General features: G+C 37.4%; 1 protein-coding gene across 2 annotated transcripts in view; it reads right to left on the reverse strand.

The window, feature by feature from the left end:
• LOC118150612 (uncharacterized) overlaps nucleotides 1–14,463 on the reverse strand; it is a 325,444-nt gene extending 310,981 nt beyond the window's left edge. For both annotated transcript variants that reach the window (XR_013532495.1, XR_013532494.1), the window contains exon 1: nucleotides 14,413–14,463. The gene's annotated coding sequence lies outside the window, so the exon portion shown is untranslated. The remainder of the gene's footprint in view (nucleotides 1–14,412) is intronic.
• Nucleotides 14,464–20,095: the final 5,632 nt, after the last annotated feature.

Here is a 20,095-nt window from a genome sequence, read left to right on the forward strand (position 1 = left end):
TCAAACTGGCAACTTACAGGCCAAATGCAGCCTGAAGGTATATGTCATTTAAATCACATAGAAGTTTCAAAAAATAAGTTGCATTAGGTGCCAACATTTAAATATTGGGAAAATTTGCATACTGATCTAGTTTTCCAGCTTTTTTAAAGCAATTGTCTGGAGCTGAGTACAATCTTCCAAATCCTTTTTCCATGGTCTTCACCATTTCTATTGTTTTCCAACAATAAGGCAAGGTCATTTGCATTTATTATGCTTGTATTGGGCTTTCTTTCCCTTCACAGTTGAGAACGTTTCTCTATCCTCTTATCTTTAATAAAATGTAGAAAAATGAAAAACCAAAGGGACTTTTTTTTTTACCTGACTCATTTACATGATCTAACTGGCCCCTGTAGGCATTAGAGCTCATGTCGTCCTGTTTTATAAATAGCTTACATTATTAAACACTTGGTATGTGCCAGGGATTCTTCTGTATACACTAACTCACTCAGAAAGTACACAGCTTCTACATAGCTTTATTAATATTTTTATTTTCTAGACGGAGAAACCATCTAGAATATGCTACATATTATGTTACTTAAAATGTTACTTATTATAACAATAAGTAACTTGACAAAGGTCACACAGCTCTTATGAGGCAGGGCTTAAACCCAGTATTCTGGCTCCAGAATCTAGTCACCACCTTTTTAATATACTGCTTCTATCACAGTAACCCAATAGGAACAGAAAAAGCCATAATAAACACTGGGCATATCCCTGTCATTCGAAAGCTGTACAGCTCATTCACATGATGGGATATGCAGGTCCCCCTAACTTATTAAACAGTTTATAAAAAAGAAAGGTAATTTTACCACCGACAAGAAAATAAAAGACGATACAGGTAATTAAGTACATTTTTCCTGAGCTCTACAGTTATAGCTCATTTGTAGCATATTATTTATGCACAATTACCCAATTTTACATGATAAACTTTACTATTATCACCAGACAAAACAAATTACATCAAAGAAAATATTTTTGCTGCTCTCTCTCAGAAGGTTAATTTCTCCATGTTTTTCCATCCTGAGCATGCTAGAAACTGAAATGAAGAGGTCAACTCACAGGTCTCTGCAAAAGTTGCTCAGATCCCAGGATTCTAATTGTATTCCTCTTTGATAGCAAATGGGCTAGAGGAAGAGGAATTGGAGGTACAACTTATATCAGTAATACTGAGGACTAAGACCCTGAATTGTGGCAATGACCATCTAAAAAACAAATTGCTGAAAGAAACCCATATATCTCTGGATGTGTGATAATACCTGGCCTCTTGCTCTAGCACAAATAATTTTGACCACTCAGTCTGCTATCGAACAATGAAAAGACTTTTCTTTGGGTATTTAGGGCCTTCCTGGGAAATGGTCTCCCTACTCATTTATAGACAACAGATTTGCATGTCTCATTCTCAGAAGTTTCTCAAACAACTCACAAATGGCTATATTGTTTTCTCCAATTCTATACCGTTTGCTCCACTCTTCCTGACAAATTTTACCCTCTAGCATACTATATGCTTCAAGTCTGACTCTTTAGTGCCAAGTCTTACATCTATTAAAAATGTAATACAATACATTTGTGAAGGGGAAAGAGGAAAATACTGACTGTACTTTGTAAGAAGAGAAAACACTTTCCCCACATCTTTGCCTTTAATGAGAGTGATCCTACAATTTTGCGACCAGAAAAGAAGCTACAGGTTTCTGGGCTCTGATAGAGCTGTAAATATTAGAAAACTTTTAATTATTGGAAGTGTTTGGAGTTGAAATTTTTTAATGCAAATTAAATTATGCTACTTCATGGAAGGTTATAAAAGAAAGTATAAATAAGAATGGTCAAATGTAAGATGTGGGCATACACGATTCTGAATTGGGATAAATTAAGAAATACTATCTAAACTTAAAGACTATTCTAAATAAAAGAGAAGAAAATGAGTCAAGAAGTAATCTGGATATACTGAGATTAGTAAAAATTTATAAGAAACAAACAAACAGTAAAGAATATCATACATCTCACCTTTGAAGAATGAAATCATTTGACTTGAAACTTCCTCCAAGAAGCCTCCCCCAACCGCACATTTAGACTTTGTCTGTTTTCGCAATGCTAGAGAACTTTTGTACTTCTGTAATAATACATCTATTATGTGCACTTATCTATCTCTGCTATTAGCTTGTAAGCTCCATGATTCTATTGTAGAATGTGTATCTTTAAAAGTGACATATGCCACAAACTGAGAGATTAAAGAAAGATTGAAGATGTGAGTCTGTGCTTTTGAGAACTGCTGGATTGAAGAAAACAACAAAATTATCTATCAACTCCAGATGTCCAAGCAGCTCCTAAACGCTCACTTGGCAGGGTAGCATAGGAAGAGAATTGTGCACAGGAAGATGACTGCTTGGAGGATGCTGACCTTCTGACTGTGACTGTGTATCATCTCTCTGCCAGCTGCATCTTGCTCCGCGAGCAGGATGCCTGTTTGCGGTAGGCTACTGACTATCACACCAACCTTGTCACTCACGCATTGCTGTGCTCACATATTTTTCTTTGGGGCCCTGGCCTTTGTTCTGCATCTCTATCACCCCAAGCCTCTTTCCATCTCAGCACAATTTAATTTGCTATTCCCTATACCTGAGAAACATGTTCCAAGATCTATGCATGTTAACACTTGGTTCTTATTTGAATTTCAGCACTGATGTCACTTTCTCAAAGAAGCCACCTCTCACCACCCTGCAAAGTTAGTACCCCCTCCCATGGTATCCTCCTTCACATTGCTGCTTTTGTCTTCATAGCACTCATCACTATCAGAAATTCACTTATTTGTTTTCTCATTTATCTTGTATTTCTTGAATGTAAGCTCCAAGAGAATGTGCTTGTCCTGTTCCTGGCCAGCATCCATGCTACTGCCTGGAAGACAGAAGGCACTCAATAAATGTGTATGTAACAATAAGGGAAAATGGGCTAATTGAAAGGGAAAACGGTGTATTGAGTGTCTGCCTTGTACCTGGCACTGTACTGAGAATTTTCAAATACATTATCTCCTTTGATTTTTGCCATACATTCTGAAAGAAGCATTACAATCTCAATTTGAAAGTGAAGAAACAGCTTCAGGGAGGCAGTGTAATTTGTCCGAGCAAACCACTCAATAAGTATTTGTGGAAGAAAGGTGGGCAGGCAAGCAGGCAGCCGGAATGTGGTAGAATTCCTATTTGACCCACCAAGTCAATCTGGCACTAAGGTCCATGTTTGTTTCTTTTCATCATACAGTTTTCATGAACATCAACTTCTTTTTTGACAAGGTGAGCAGTATATTCTGAGATTCTAAGTCTGACCTTTATGAAAGTATCTTTCTGACAGTCAGAATCAATACTTTTGTTCATCAGGCTGTAACCTTCACCGCAGATTTGACATCCTATTCCCATGCAACACTGTCACCTTTGATCCAAGCTAAACACTGTTATCTTCCATTTGGAAGTGAGCAGAATTCAGGCTGAAGATTGTTAGCATTAACTGTAATCTGGAGCCTCCCATCTAGACTTGGAGAGGACTCATACCTTCAATTAGGATTTTTTAATATGTAAAAAGCAGTTCCCTTTCCTCTTTTGGTAACCTGACATCTACAAAGTCTTTTTTTTAACAATCATGCCAGTTGGATGCTGGGCTCCTGTCATATTCTGGATGGAATCTTACATTGTTTCACATGGCCTAAGAGTTCTAGTATGATCTGGTCCCTGCCTGCTTCTCTACCCCAGACCCCAGGTCTAGACACTTCCCCCTTCTCACAGCACAGTCCAGAAACACATTTCTAATCTGTTTTTGGTTAGTGTCTCATGTTTTCTAACATCTTCCTGCTTTGGCTTTCTGTCAAAATATCCTCCCAAATAATTCTTCATCTGGTGTAATTCCACTTTTTTTAAGTCATGCTTCCCAAAACATGATTTTTTCTGTAAAGCTTTCTTTGATCATCCACATTATCTTGGACAACTTTGATATTTGTCTATAATTACAGTGTACCTTTCAATATCTCTACAATCATTATATTGTCTCTTAGAAAATACTTGTTGGATTTTCTCTTTATTACATTGCCAGCAACTAAAGGCACAGTATTTATCTTACAATAGAAGCAGTAGTAGAAAGGTTGATATTTATGTAGTGCTTAGAATACAGTAGCCATTGTATCAGATATTTTATATGTAGTATTGTTTTTACCTTAAGAAATAATAGTATTATTGTATACTGGGTACATGTTATTTTGGAGGCAACATACTTACAAAATTTTATAACACTTATTATTATTCTGATTCCACAGATGAAAACTAAAGTTCAGAAGTGCTAAATCACTCACTCAAGTCACAGAACTAGCAAATAGCGGAGTCGCACATTCAATCCACACATAATGCTCATTCTAATATATCTATTTTGTTTCTGTCAATGTCTGCTGAACAAATGAATATATTTGTATTATTCAGGGTGATATCTGAGATGAGCCATAGGCCAATGGTGTCACCTATTAAATCACATCCATCTAAAGACTTTCCAAGCAAGACAAGGGAGTTTTTCTATTCCCCAAACTCATCCTGTTCATTCTCGATACATATCTCACTTGGCTCCATCTGAAAGATTGGCACTCTCCTTCCTTGCCCATACAAATATTCCCCAAAATTCCACATTTTTATTTTAGAACCTCAGATTGTAAACTATAGCCAACTTTTCTAAACTCAATGTCACTCTATGTATGGTGAATCTTGATACATCAATAGCATGCAATCCAGCAATACATGAAAAAGGAAAAAGTTATTTGCCATGTTTTTAGCTCTGGAGCTGGACTATCTCAGTTCAAGTCCCAGGCTTACTTTCTACTGGCTGTGTTACTTTGGGACCAGTACTTAAGCCTCAATTTTCTTGGCTGCAAAATGAGAATAGTAGTAGTACCTAGCTAGCTTCATAGAGTAGCTGTGAAAATCAACCCAGAAAATCTACTTTTGATATTAGCATAGCTTCTGTTTCAAATTAAGAGCTCAATATTTATTACTTGATATTATTAACAAATTGAGTAAGAGACTATCTACACCTGAAGGGACTAAGTCCTTGAGTTTACAAATGGAGAAAGAAGACAAGAAAGAGAAAGCTACTGACTCAAAGTCATGTTACTCAACTGAAAATTCCACCTGAGTTTTTATGACTCTCAGTCAGCCCCAGGCAATGTTGATGTAGCTTTTCATATTTGACAAACATATGCAACTTCAAGGTATGAACATTACTTAATCCCTTTCACATTCTTTATTGTTTCTAATCAAGTGATTATTACAGTTTTGCCACATAAAGGATTCTAGATTTTCTCAAAAAACATCCTTTAGCTAAGTCTTAACATTCAGTGGAATTTTTCTCTGCCATGAAGTTGGCTTTCTTTGAGATTAAGAATAGGGCTAGAAACTAGCAGTAGTACATTCATCAAGGAAGAGGAAGAAAGGGGGAGGAAATGAGGAAAGAGAGATCCATTATGAACAATTTTAGAAATAGAATCACCAGGCTTTCAAATTCTAAGCATCTGGGGAAGGAATCAGACTTGTTACAGGAAATAGCTATTTACTGAGAGATGAAGGCACTTTGTTTCTCTAATCCAGGGCCTGCTAAGCCTTATGTTTCTAAGATTTACAGAAAATGCAAATTGAGAAGAGAACAAAATCATCTTTCTTTGCCAAATTATCTCTTATTTAATCCAAGACAAATCTTCCTCAGACTTAGAAACCATGATAAGCAGTTTTCCCTTGAAGACCAGACACAGAGCCCAATGAATCTGCCAGTATTGAATGATCCCCTTTATGACTCTTCTTTTATAGGATTACCATTAGCAAAGGTACAAAGGATGTAAAGTTTATCATCCTATACCTGTGAATTCTTTCTGTTCTCCTCCCAAGTCAGGCATTCATTTGTCATCTCCACCAAACCTCTTAGGCCACATGTCATCCATGGTTGTCAATACCTTCACCAGAGGACAGTATTTTAACCCAGTCCAAAATTGTGATTTTCTTATGAGATCTATAACTCCACTGTAAGCTTCTTCATAGGAGCATCTTATATAAGTGGGTGTAAGAGTAGCAAGGAAAGTATTCATAATAAAAGGTGAAGGCATATCTCTGGTAGGTGTGAAGACAGATAAACAAGTGAAGGAATTCAATAAATGTGAGAATGAAAGAACCTACACAAAGTAAAACCACCTATGTATTCTATATGAACAATATGGTAGCTCTTCCCTTGGTCCTTTCATTGTAATAGGCTATTTATTTTTCCCCAAATAAAGCATTTCTAGAGAAGATATGTAGGCAAGTGTCTTTCCTCATTTACTCCAGGAACACTATGTAGGCAGCTTCATACTCCACACTTTTGAGGAAACTGTACGATCTATAAATACCTGTCTCCTGGAATGTAGAGGTGGGTTGCAAACTGGGACCTGCTCTGATTTTAATAAGCTCAAGTTTTCCACTACAACTCTCAATAGATACAGTAATACAGGAAAAGATGAAGAATAATAATAATAAAAACAATAATAACAATGGTACTATTCCCAAATTTAAGGGATAGAGAAAAACAAACGTTATCATGTAAGAACCTGATTTCAAAATATCTGTAGAAAACAGTCTTTGAACAGAGATAACTGATTAAACAAAAAAGAAACTAACATTTAAAACTTTGTGAGAGGAAAAGTGCTAAGAACTATCTGTCTTAAAAACATCTTGATGGGAGGCTGAAGACAGACATAAAGAAATTTTGCACCATAAATATGAAGACCTGAATTTGAGTTTCGATTCTACAAATAATTTTGTTCTAGGGTCTTAGTCCATTCATTTAATCACTCTAAATCACTTATCTCATCTTATAAAAGGAGAGAGTCAACTGCAAAAGTACTAGGATCATGCATTTTAATGGGAGGGTGGTCACATTCCTACTGAAGGAGCATCATTACTAGTGAAGATAATCAGAACACAGTCTGAAAAGACATTCTCCTTCCTCTGCCTCCACAGAGGGAAGAACCAGGGGATGAGATGAAGCTCCCTCATTGAAGCTTAGGCCATGATCTCTGTCATCAGCACTCTGCTTTCTTTAGGATTTTGCAATACCCAACATTTTGAGAAGACCAGTGATTCACACACTCTCTATAGCTTGTTGACACAGCACATGGTGACCATAATTTTGTAGTGACGAGTAGAGTCATTTAAAGTCAAGACTATTTCAACTTTTCTCCTCCTTTTAAACTTAAGTTTCTTTCCAAATGGGCTATGGACTATTTTGGTTGAAGCTGTTTCATTTTATCAAAGCTCCTTTAGATGAAAGACAAGCCAAACATCAGCTGGTAAGATAATGGTATTTTAATACTTTGCTGTCTTTCTTGCTACAAAAGAATGATGAAATTCTGAAGACCATCTGAAAGGACACTCCAGACTGGCCCTGTAAGATCTTAATGTTGATAATGAAACACTTTCTAGAGCAGCACTATCCAAGAGAAATATAATGAAAGTCTCATATGCAAGCCACATATGTAATCTTAAATTCTCTACTGCCCAAATTAAAAAGAAAAAAGATAAAGTTAATTAGCACATTTTATTTTCTCCAATGTACACACAATATTATCTTAAAATGCAATCAATATAAAAGTTATTTGAGAGATATTTTATATTTTTTCTAAGTCTACAAAATCAATATGTATTTTATACTTATAGCATATCTTAATTCAGACTAGCCACTATTCAAATGCTCAGTAGAAACATGTGACTATTGGTCACCATATTGGACATTACAACTCTAGACTTTTGCTGTATCTTTTTGTTCAATATATATACTTTGTTAGCAGAGTTTATAGAGGCATTTTCTAGCAAGAATGAAAAATTAACATGGAACAACATCTCAATAAATGTTTTCTGCTTTTCAAATGAAAAATCACTAAATTTATAAATATTTTATAATTTCCTGTTAGTTTATGAGGAGTGCAACATGAAATAAGACAGGAATGGTACTACCCTACAAAGAAATAAGGTAAGGGTCCATGGTAGAGATGATTGTTATAAATGGAAGTTAACTATCTTAAGTAATTTATAATCTAATAGGGAAGATAAAACAAATGTTTTAAAAGATCTTTAGGTGTCAGTAAAAAGCAATATATACCTAATTTCCCAAATGAGAGAAAACCACCTATGTATTCTATAGAAATTAAAGAAAGAAAATTCCACCTCTTAGCTAAACATTGTAAAGATTGCTAATGTACAAGGTTGGAGAAAAAGTGACTGGATCTAATGTACAAGGTTGGAAGATAGGTAAGTGAAGAACAGTTTTTCAAATATTCGTAAAAGTTATATTTTTCAACACAGCCATTTTAATTATATAATTTTAGAAAATCACTGGATAAGACATAAAAATGAACATAATGGGACACTTACTTCACTGATTTGAGATTACTGAAAATTTGGGAACAAATTAATCCACTAAGATGGCAATAATTAAATATATTATAAACATATTTAAATGTGTATGTAGCTATGTCTAGATATGCAGTTGTTTAAATGCTAATGCAGTTTTATATTTATTTACATATGTATTATTAAATGAAAACATTCAGGTTATGGAACTATATATTTAAGGCACCATTTAAAGTACAGACAAATAGCAATGGGGATATTTAAATTTTGCTTTGTGCTTTTTAGAAATAACATTTTAATGAGCATACAGGGTTCTAATCAAAACAAGCAATAAGTTTGCTTGCATTTTGAAAAAAAATTATATCATGGAAACTTGTAGAACAAAAATAAATAATAAAGAAAAAGATTATCATGGGCTGTAGAGTTTAGAACAATTTTCTTTAAAGAGAGGAGCACTGTCTAAGAAGAGAATACAAGAAAATTATTCTCCATTCAAAAGTACCACATTTTCCTGTGACTCATTCATCTCTAAAGTGACTTAGTTACAAGGCTTTGATCTTTTTAAACTTGAAATTTAAGAGAAAAATCTCTTATCAAGGCAGGGCTGTGAAATGATTTCCAAATTGACAGGTTTAAAGATTGCAGCCTTCACTGGGACATGTACTCAAGTTTACCTGCCAATAGCAAACCACAGGAAGAAAACTTGGAGGCAGAAAGGAAGTGTTGAACTGGGAAATAAAGTAATGGCAAAGCCATTAAAAGACAAAATCAGCTCAGAGAAAGGTCAACTGAGACTGTGTCACACAAACAACAAAACACAGACAGGACTTATATCAAGGGAAAAACAACATAGTTTATTTCTTGGCTTCCCAAGAAAAATTCAATCTTACCACGTGCTATGGCCTGAATGTTCATGTCTCCACAAAATTTATATATTGAAACCTAATCCACAACACCATTAAGAAGAAGTGGGGCCTTTAGGAGAGAATTAGGTCATGAGAGTGGAAGCCTCATGAATGAGATTAGTACCCTTAAGAAGAGGCCTGAGGGAACTTATTTGTCCCTTTCACCATATGAGGACATAGTGAGAAGGCACCATCTTTAAGAACTAGGATCCCACCAAACACTGAATCTGCTGGAATCTTACTCTTGCACTTCCCAACCTCCAGAACTGTGAGAAATAAATGCTGGTTGTTTATAAACCAGCTGGTTTATGGTATTTTTGTTATAGCAGCCCAGGTATCCTAAGACATCCTCCTCTGTGATGGGCACTTTACCCCAACTTCCCCATTCTTTACTGTTTCACTTCCAGGAGCCAGGATCGAGTCCTCACGATCTCACACCTGGACTGAAGCCATCACTTCACACCAACTCCTGAGGCTCTCCCTCTCAGTTCATCATAGGTGGTCTCCTTTCCTGACTCCAAACTGTCAAGTGCTACTCGATCCTTTCTGGGTAGCCCAGAAGCTGATGAAGCCAGCCAATTATGTCTTTAAATCTCTGGGGGTTTTGTCATTGCTGCTGTTTTGCTTCTAATAGTTAATTTTTAAAAAATAGATTAGTTGGCCACATTTGAAATATACAATATTTTACATGAAGCCCTAAATCTTTTACTACTCCTTAAAAATCAGAAAGATGAACTCTGGGCTCACTTATGCAAGACATAAAACATCCTTGAACTGAATACCAGGTGCCTTTCTTCAGCAAGGACAAGAGGTGACTTGCTTTTTCCTCCTTTCTTCTTCCCTCTAACCATCCTCTCCCCACAGGTTATTACACTCATTTAGATCACCAGCTGATAAGGTTTGACTCTGTATCCCCACCCAAATCTCATATTGAATTGTACTCCCATAATTCCCAAATGATGTGGGAGGAATCAGGTGGGAGAGAATTGAATCATGAGGGTAGTTTCCTCCATACTGTTCATGTAGCAGTGAATAAGTCATAAAATCTTGATGGTTTTATCAAAGATTTCTGCTTTTGCACCTTCCTCCCTCTCTCTTTGCCTGCTGCCATCCTTGTTAAGATATGACTCACTCCTCCTTGCCTTCTACCATAATTGTGAGCCCTCCCCAGCCACGTGGAACTGTACGCCCATAAATCTTTTTCTTTTGCAAATTGCCCGGTCTCAGGTATGTCTTTATCTGCAGCATGAAAACAGACTAAAACATCTGCTTTGCCACTACAGGGACAGTATCTACAAGCCTTCAACAATGAAACATGGGACCCTTCCCAACATAATCTACCCCACTTTCCCAGAGATATTTCCCTTGTGACTCCTTCATATATTGGTCTGTTCTCTGTGTACCCTCGGCATGCTTTTCTCTTTTCCATACCCCATATCTTGCCTTCTTATCTTGAAGGTAACCTTAAAAGTTCTTTGTCTTCTGAGTTTTCCTCACCATCTGCCAAAAATGAACTTTCTTCCTTGGATTTGGTCAGAAATTAGCATTTGTGTCTTTCATCTGGCAGCTACAAATGTCCCTGTGCATGTGTCCTGCTAACTGCTATGTACTTTGCCCAATAATTCTGTGTTTCACACAATTATACAATATTGCATAATGCTTAACAAAGTTTTATTAATTGGTCCATATACAAATCAGGCAATACGAGTCTGCTTTTCTCATCTGGGCTAGTTTCAGCCACATATCATCCATGGTACAGAGAGCAGTCAAATTGAAAAAGCAAGGTTTTGGTGATCAGTAGGTTGACTTGGGGCTTGCCAGAAAGTCACTCGAGTGACATCCAGGAAACCGTTTCTTCTTAAGGCAGGAAGGATTGCTTTGATAATTGCCAAGGCTGTTCTCAAATAAATGAGTTGTTATGATTACAAAAGAGCTTTGCTTATTCTATTTTCCCACTGAAATCACAAGAAAAAAGAAAAGCAGTTTGTAATCTTAACTTTTCTAGCTTTCTTGCTTGCTGGAAGCATTGCTCTTGATTTGTTTTTTCAATAGAGACAAGCTTTTTTCTTGAGAAATAGACACATCAATTTTATCTTAAGCATATAGGGCATCAGTAAAGCCCTTAGTAGCTCTGATTAGATTGTGTATTATCCATTGACTTTTACTAAATGTCTGCTTGGCTCATGCACCCCATAACCAGGATTTAAGTAACTATTATCTTTCTCATTTATTAATAGGTTCTCTACTATGCTCTGAGTCCAGGAAAAGAAAACATAGGTTAAGACAAAGGAGGAGAGAGAGGTTAAGTGATTTATCCTTGGTCGTAGTTAGCCACAGGCAGCCCTGGGGCTAAAATTCAGCCTGTGTTTTACACAGGACTACTTTCCCTCTACTATATTACCAGAAGGAAAAACTGTTTTCAGACTGTGGTATTGTTAAACCACTCACAGAAAATTGAACCCAAATTCTTTTTTAAAATATCTAGTATTTACATAGTATCCAAGATGGTTCTGGTTAAAAAGTCAGCAAAGTATAGCATGAGTCAAATCTGGCCTGCCACCTATTTTTGTAAATAAAGTTTTCCAGTATACAGGTATGCCCATTTGCTTATATTTTGTCTATATATGCTCTACCATGGGAAAGTGCTTGACTAGCTGCAACACAGACCACATGGCTATGAAGCCTAAAATACTTACTATCTGGCTCTTTGTATAAAAAAATTGTAGATGTCTATTTCTTTGGTTAAAAGAATAAATATCAAAGGCAGATTATCCCCTTTACAGAACCCCAAAACCCACTAGATATAAATAAATACAAAGACAGACAAATAGTTGAGTGAATGAATGAGCTTTTTTGATTATTGCAAGAGGAGTATATTGGAAATACACAGACCTAGAGCATTGAGACTGACCTTTCCAAAGTCACAAAGATGGAAGTTACATCCAGGAACTTGGATTTTCTTGGTGGAGGCTACTAGCTTCCAGGTTAACCTTGGTCAATTGCTACCTTTGTGATTAAACGGAAAACCTTTGGCATCCTATGTTATCTATCCATCTTTTGCTTGCTCCCCACAAACTTTAATGGAAAAGTATGACCCTCAAATGTCTGTCTGAGCAAATGGTGAGTCACATAGATTCAGTGCCTGCTCAGAGATGTAGCCACACATCACTCACTCAAAACTATTTCCAGTGGTCCTCACCCATCTGAGAGGCTTCGAGTGATGGTGAGCATGTAGTGAGAAAAGGCTGACAGCTATCTGACCTTTAGTTAATTGAACAATAGATTTCTACTGCTTCCAAAAGCAGCAGGGAAAGAAAATAGAAGAGCTATATCATACCAATAAACATTCTGATTTAAGCACCAAGTAAGTTATGTGTGTGTTTATAGAAAATTTGAGGGTGTGGGTGGATAAAAGGTAAAAATAGATGCAACTTCCAATGCAAGCTACTTAAGAAAAATTTACATTCATCCTAGTGAGGTATAATACAAGTCAGAGCTTTGGTAACTGACAGGCAGCGGTCATAACATCTACTTTGGAAATGCTGCTATATTGTTATATACATTCAAATTAGTATAGTACTTCATGCCAAGCAGATATTTTATGTACACAATTACAGTGACAGTTCTGAAGACTCCAGAAAGCTGCTATTAGCCCAAGCTACTACCATAGAAGTATTTGATGTCAGTTTTAGCTGGCATTAATTTTGTGTTGCATCCGAGGGAATGGGGACCTGAACAGAGGTTTATAGAGTAAATATTACATTCACTAATAACATTCCCTAAAGCTCTAATTCTACGCATCTATGTGTATAGATCAAATAATTTTTCACATATGGGACTTTGATTTCTCATGTTGGAATTTTGTATAGCAAATGTGTTATGATGTTCTTATGTGAAGAATATTGTGTTATGATTAAGGTAGGACTGGGAAAGACCTGATTCTGTCACTCTAAGTACTCAGAGTCCAGTGGGAGATAAAAGATCTTGAGGAGATACCCTTCCAACTTGCTCTCATTTCTAAGCATCTGCATTAGCAGAATTCTGTGTAGCTGGAAGCAGGAAGAATGGGCAAGACAGTAAAGTGAGCTAGGCCAATGAAGTAGGCATAATTTCTCTTCAATTGACTGTTCTTGCTTTGAAATTTCCTGGGATAACCGTTTTGAAATGAGATTTCTCAGAGTCACATCCAGGCCAGAAAAAAACAGATTCTCTGGTAGCATAGCCTGGGAACCAAATGCCCCAGGGAACCCTGAAGCACATTCAAGTCTCAAAACCAATAGCATCACTATCCTCTGACGTCTCAATCAGAAACCACAAGTCATCCCAGTGTGTTCTCCATATCCCTTATACCAGTGAATATCAAGCACCAGGCATTTCAGAGTCAGCTGGCCGGAGTCAGGGGCAGTGGCAAAAATACATCTGAGAGTCTGGTTCTGTAGTTCTAGGGTGGGGCTTCTAACACAAATAATTTCCCTGTCACCCTCAGGAAATGTTGCCACTAATACAACTGGTCAGCAAGTCCTATTACTCCTACCCTGGACTCACATCCAGGTAAGAAAAAAACAGATTCTCTGGTAGCACAGCTTGGGATCAAATGCCCCAGGGAACCCTGAAGCTCATTCAAATCTCAGAACCAATAGTCACTATCCTCTTACTTATCAATCAGAAGCCACAAGTCATCCCAGTGTGTTCTCCATATCCTTTATACCAGTGAGTATCAAGCATCAGGCATTTCAGAGTCAGCTGGTACGAGTCAGGGGCAGTGACAAAAATAAATCTGAGAGTCTGATTCTGTAGCTCCAGGGTGGGGCTTCTAAAACAAGTAATTTCCCAGTCACCCTCAGGAAATGCTGCCACGAATACAACTGGTCAACAAGTCCTATTACTCCTACCCTGGTAACATCTCTAATTCTTCTCTAATCTTTTCCACTTCCTGCAGTCACAGTGTTAGGCTCCCACATCTCCCTCTAGAATTTCTGGAAGAGCTTACTAATTAGTCTCCCTGTCTTCAGTCTTATTATGTGTCTCAACTCAGTTTCTTAAACTGTTATGAAAATAAAGTATAAACAACATACCTCTTTCTTGCCTACATTCCTTCTACTCTAAAGGTGAGTCCCATGTGTTTCAGATAAAGTCTGTGTTGCTATGTTGACATGGAGGCCCTTTGTGAGGTAGCCCATTTGCCTCTGATTCTTGATTCTACCCCTCTTGACAACTGCCACCTTCATTCTCCAGCTTCAGATAAAGTAAACTACACAGTCTCAAGAATCTCACTCATAGTTCTGTGCTCCTGTCCTGTGATTGCCTCACTATGTGTGATTATACTTCTATATGATTATTTAATGGGGGTCAATCTCCACACTACACTGTAAGCCTCAAGAGGACAGTGTCATGTCTATCTAAGCTTGGCATCTAACACATTACCTGGCCTTAGATAAGCACTCTTAAAATCTGTTACATAAGTGAATAAAATATAAGGCAGTGCCAAGGCTCCATGTCTAAAAATATGTTACTTCTCTTGCTTGGGATGACCTCTTCTCTCTTTATTCCTTTGCTGATTCCCACCAAATTATTCAAGTCCCAGTTCAAGTGATCTGAGCATGTCCCTTCTTTGCTTACTTTCCAGTGTTTAAAGAAACTTTCCAGCCATGTAACTTCCTGACCTTAAAATGACTAGCAAGGAATTCACTGGTTCCTCTATTGTGCTCCCTACACACTTCTCTAAGTGCATTTATCAGATTATACTGCAATTGTTAACTGGAATGCTTGTCTCTGCTATAATACAATGTAATATCAGAGAACAAGGGTTGTAATTTGAATTCCCATTATGTAACAAAGTGCCTGACATAGAATAGGTGCCCAATAAATGTTGGTGAGTGAATAATAAAAATGAACAGGTCAGTGAATCAACAGGTGAGTGAATGTATTAATGAGTGAGTGATCAGAGGCTGGAGCAGCAAACTTCAGTGCAAGCTGACCTGACAGCAATTGGAAGTCAAACTGGGTCTCAGGCATCCAGTCAAACTAGCAAAGAGGCCAATGTTTGGATTCCTCACATCGAAGTCATGGGAACTATCCAGAAGCTGCACTGGGACTTGAAGCACAGCAGAAGATAATCAGAAGTTATTATCTTGGAGTCAGAGTCTTCTACAAACATAGATTAGAGCATGCCCTGGCTTTCCTCAATCACCTCTAAATGCCTATTTAAAAGTTTGAATCCTTTAGCCTGTTATTTAAGTCAGTGTAATATCAAGGTTTAAATTATCTTATAGTATTTTGCCCATATTCCTTATACACACATCTTTTGCTCCTATAAAGACCATTGGGTAGTATCCTGCAGCTATTAAATAATTGCATTATTTTAGCTCATGCCTCTCCTTCAGTCAGGAGTGACTCTGCTCCACTGCAGGGCTGGCTCATTTCCCCTGACAAAATCTCATGCATCCTTCAACATCTTCAGTGCCACCTCCCCTATGAAACCTTCCCTGATTCTGCCAGTCAATAAGGCATTTCTTCTTTTATATAATACAGATGGTAGCAAATTGTACACATTTCAGTGTCAGACTCCTTGGGTTAACTCAGCTGTACCATCGATCTATTCTGTCAACTGGACAACTCACTTATTGTCACTCGATGCCTCAGTTTCTTCACCTGAAAGTGAGGTCAATAATAGTACCAACCTCAGAGGAGTATTGTAAACTGGAGAGGAAAGAAGCAAATCTGTTGAAAACATTACACATCATGCCTACAAAAAGGACACATTCTGTAAACTGGCTTTTCTACTTCTCTCAAGCCTTTTCTTCATTAGTGTGTCCCCACTGTTCTTTGCCAACACATCTGAGTTTGAACATCATTTTCTCTGAAAATGTCATTAACAATGAATGTTCTCACCAGGATAATATTTTATTTTGTTTTGCTCCATTGAGGTATGTCCCCTAAAAAACCATCAGTACTTAATTTTATTCAGTTCCACTAAAGGTATTTACTTTTAGTATTAGCAAAAGTATTGATGCCTGGGTGAACATTTCTAAGCCTTGGTTTCTTTGCCTAGTACATAAGCATCATGTCTCAAGGTTGTGAGGATTTAATGGCAATGAATTTAGAGTTTCAAAGTCCTGTCTCTTTCCTGCATGCCCCACCCAGAAGAATCACTGACTAGGTGTCTGAAAATATGAGATTCCTCAGGAGGAGTTTTGGGAGTAGCTATTGTACCCTAGAGCTATGTGTCAAAGTGGGGAAAAGCTTTAGACTTAGTCCAAAGTCATTCCTCACTTTAGAGATGACCCAACAGAGTTACCCTCTGGGCCTGGGACTCCACACAGTAAGTGAATCCATGCCCGGCTACCAGTCCCCTGCTTGTATTTTACCCCACTATACGAGCTTCATGCTCTATCTTCCTTTCATCTGACACTGCCTCTGGATCTGAGGGTCTCTGTGATCCACATTCATGACAGTAATTCATAAATATTTTGCTCAAAAAAGTGAATAATTTAAATGCTCAATGCAACTCTGAGCATTATGTATTCCTTCCTTTGTCATTCGCTGCCAGCTTTTCATTCCCATGTTGCTCTCTGGCTGCTTTATCACCCCGAAAAGAGAAAAGCTGTTTTAGAAGGAGGTGTTCAAAGAAAGTCTATGAGCTGAAGGAAGGCATTAGGGTCTATCTTTTTAGTCCTGTGTGTTCCCTTTTCCACTCCTCAAGCAGCAAGCAAAAAGAAATCCTGAGAATACTGATACTAGTATTTTCCAAGGTTACTATTATTTTTTTCTCTTGGGATAAAGAGTGTTTTAAGTGATAAAAGGAAAGCTCACTTCCTTCTGTAATTGGGAAGCACATGGTGTGAACTATTAATATTCAGAATGTAAGCCTATTAGAGAAGTTGGACAGAGCCAGGAACCAGCTCAGGAAAACCTAGATTAAAATGAAGATGATAAAAAATGACCCATTTTCCAGGCAGCAAAAGATAATTTGCCAAGCCTAGCACAGTAACTGCAACAAATAGTGCATTTGACAAGATCATGCATTACAAACCACTTTCTAAAAAGGTTAGAAGAACTTAGCAAAGGCTTTAGAGAATGAGGCTGGAGCTTAGAAGTTGAGGCTTAGCCCACAGGGGACTCTACTTCAACAGCCCCAGCTGACCTGGAAAAAATCTTTCAGGGGCTTCTCATTCCCATCTCTTGTCCCTCTTCTAGAACTGAGAGCTCTGCTGAAGCCTGGGGACCCTAATCAAGCCATAAATGTTTGCATTAACATGTGGACAAGGCAGAGAGAGGTCATTTCAGGGAAATGGCATGATATAAAGCAGTTTTAATAAAGCATCCTCAACTAGAAAACAAGAAAACTCTTGTTTCTATTCTGGCCGTGCCAACCAATAAGCCATGCAACTTAAAGCGCCTTTCTTCCTCTTTCTTATTTTGTTTTCATATCTATAATAAAAATGGCGTAGAATTACAGTTCTCTCCAATGTACATCTAATAGGTATACATTAAAATTACATAAAAATATTTTTAAAATACCAACAAACAGCCACATACTAGATCAACAAAATTTGAATACCAGAGGTAAAGCTGAAGCATTGGAATTTTAAAATTTTCCCAGGGTCAGGCAGGCATGAGAATCATGGGAGTAGATCATCAGTCTTCAAAACTTGGTATATTTCAGAGTCAACTGAGGAGCTTCACAAAAGCTGAATGTGCTAAGATCCCACACTGATTAAAGAATTGCAGTAAGAACAAAGAATTTACATTTTAAATATGTTCTCTGGGGAATTTTTATAGACAATGAAACCTGCACTACCTGGCTAGATGGTCTCTGAAGACACTTTTAGCTTTTATAAATTATAATTTTGTGGGCTTAACTGGGACAAAGTCACAGTGAGGGTAGAGAAGTTGATTGCAAGATTCCATTAAGCCTAGAATTAAACAATAATGAAACTATTCATCATTATCACTTACAGCCCTACACAGAACAGTTTTTCTCTTCTTCTGTGCATTTCTAACTGGCCATCTTTCGATAAGTTATAGTACTACCTCCTCCATAAGTAATTCCCTGATTGCTCCAGTATTCATTCATTCTTCTCTCCCCATCTTTGACCTACCACAGCATCAATGGCAACATTGTACACACAGGCTTATAATATGTACTGTTTTATGTGTTATTCCTGCACAATGTTCCATGCACATGCAGTGAACATGTCTCTCAAATGGAATGACATACCCCTGGCATGTCTTTGATTTCCCTTGTTCGGAGAGTAGAGAAAGTGAATGAAGGAGAAAATAAGAGGGTATTATGATAAATAACCTGCATTGCTCAAAGACAGATATTGCATTTTCCTTTCTAGTATTTATTCTTAGAGAAAACATCCCTCCTACAGCCTCAGACTATGTAGATATATTTGGCTGACTTCACTCCTAGATCTAGGAATGGGATATAACTCAGGATGGACCAATAAGCATATACTATTTCCCTATAATAGTGATGTGTGTAGCAATAGTCATGTGTCCTAAATCTACCCAAGTAGAATAATCCTAAATTTCATGCTAGAAATAATGAGAAGGAAGTGGCCCATTTCTACTGGGAACCTCAATTTGATAGAATGTTGGACTGTTGCTGGTTAGTGTATATCCAACATGGGACAAGAGCTTCCCTAACAATAAAGCCAAAGAAGAAAGTAAAGTTCCTTTGAAATAACATCTGTGACAATACAGAACGTGTGACTCCATGTGTACCCGAAGTCAGTAAACAACGAAATTCTTCAAATATGGAAGGTAATGAATCTTCCACTTTGCTTTGACTTTAGCCAGTTTGAATCAAGTTTCTGTCATCTGTCAATGGTGATTAAGTTTTTCACTAATCTAGGTGGAGACTAGTCTCTAGAAAACATGTGACTTGTTAGGTCATCATAATCCAATTCTGTCATCATTCCATAGACTTCTCAACTAAAGAAAGAAGGAAGGGTAGTCACACTATATACCTGTGACGTTCTAGGGTTTCTGTGAGTTCTTTACCCACATTATCTCATAAAATACTTCCAATGATTCTGTAATGTAGGCATCATCATTCGTATTTTATAGAAGAACAAACTAAGGCACAGAGAGTTCAGAAGGCTTTCCCAAGGAGATGACTTAGAGAATGGCAAAGGAAGGACCACTGAAAATCTGCTCCTTTATAAAAGTAACAAGGATGAGGACACTGGCGCAAAATGCAAAAAGTAGCATTTTTAGAACTCTGGAAAATAACTGAAGACTTAACAACCATCTGAGAAGTGTTTCTTCAAGAAAATGGCTACATCTTGGTAAGAACAGCAATCTTTGTGGCATTTTAACTTGCACTAATGCCACTCTCAGCTCCCTAGCACCATAGTGACCTGGAAAATCAACTTAGTATAGTATATAAACTACAGCAGCTCTGCAAAACAGCAATATAACAGCCACTCTAAGGACCACAACAGACATGGAAATCCTAAAAGGCGCAACCCCAGAAAACTGTCACTATTCAACCTGTCTGGCAGCTATTAAACTGAAAAGCTCTATTCTCAGGGCTTATCTCTATTTGACCTGATTCACAATTCACTTTGTAGTAAGAGCCCTATACACAGGCATTTTTTTAAAAACCATCAGTGATGGTGTTTAATATCACAAATGCCTGAGATGCCCTTAACAGTGTGACTCACTAAAAAGCTTAAAGGTAAAGCTCAGCAAGATGTCATAGGTGACTTTGGAAAGTTCTGACTATCTTGGGGATTTAGAATATTG

Source organism: Callithrix jacchus, chromosome 2 (assembly GCF_049354715.1).
Source record: "Callithrix jacchus isolate 240 chromosome 2, calJac240_pri, whole genome shotgun sequence".
Classification (NCBI taxonomy): Eukaryota; Metazoa; Chordata; class Mammalia; order Primates; family Cebidae; genus Callithrix; species Callithrix jacchus.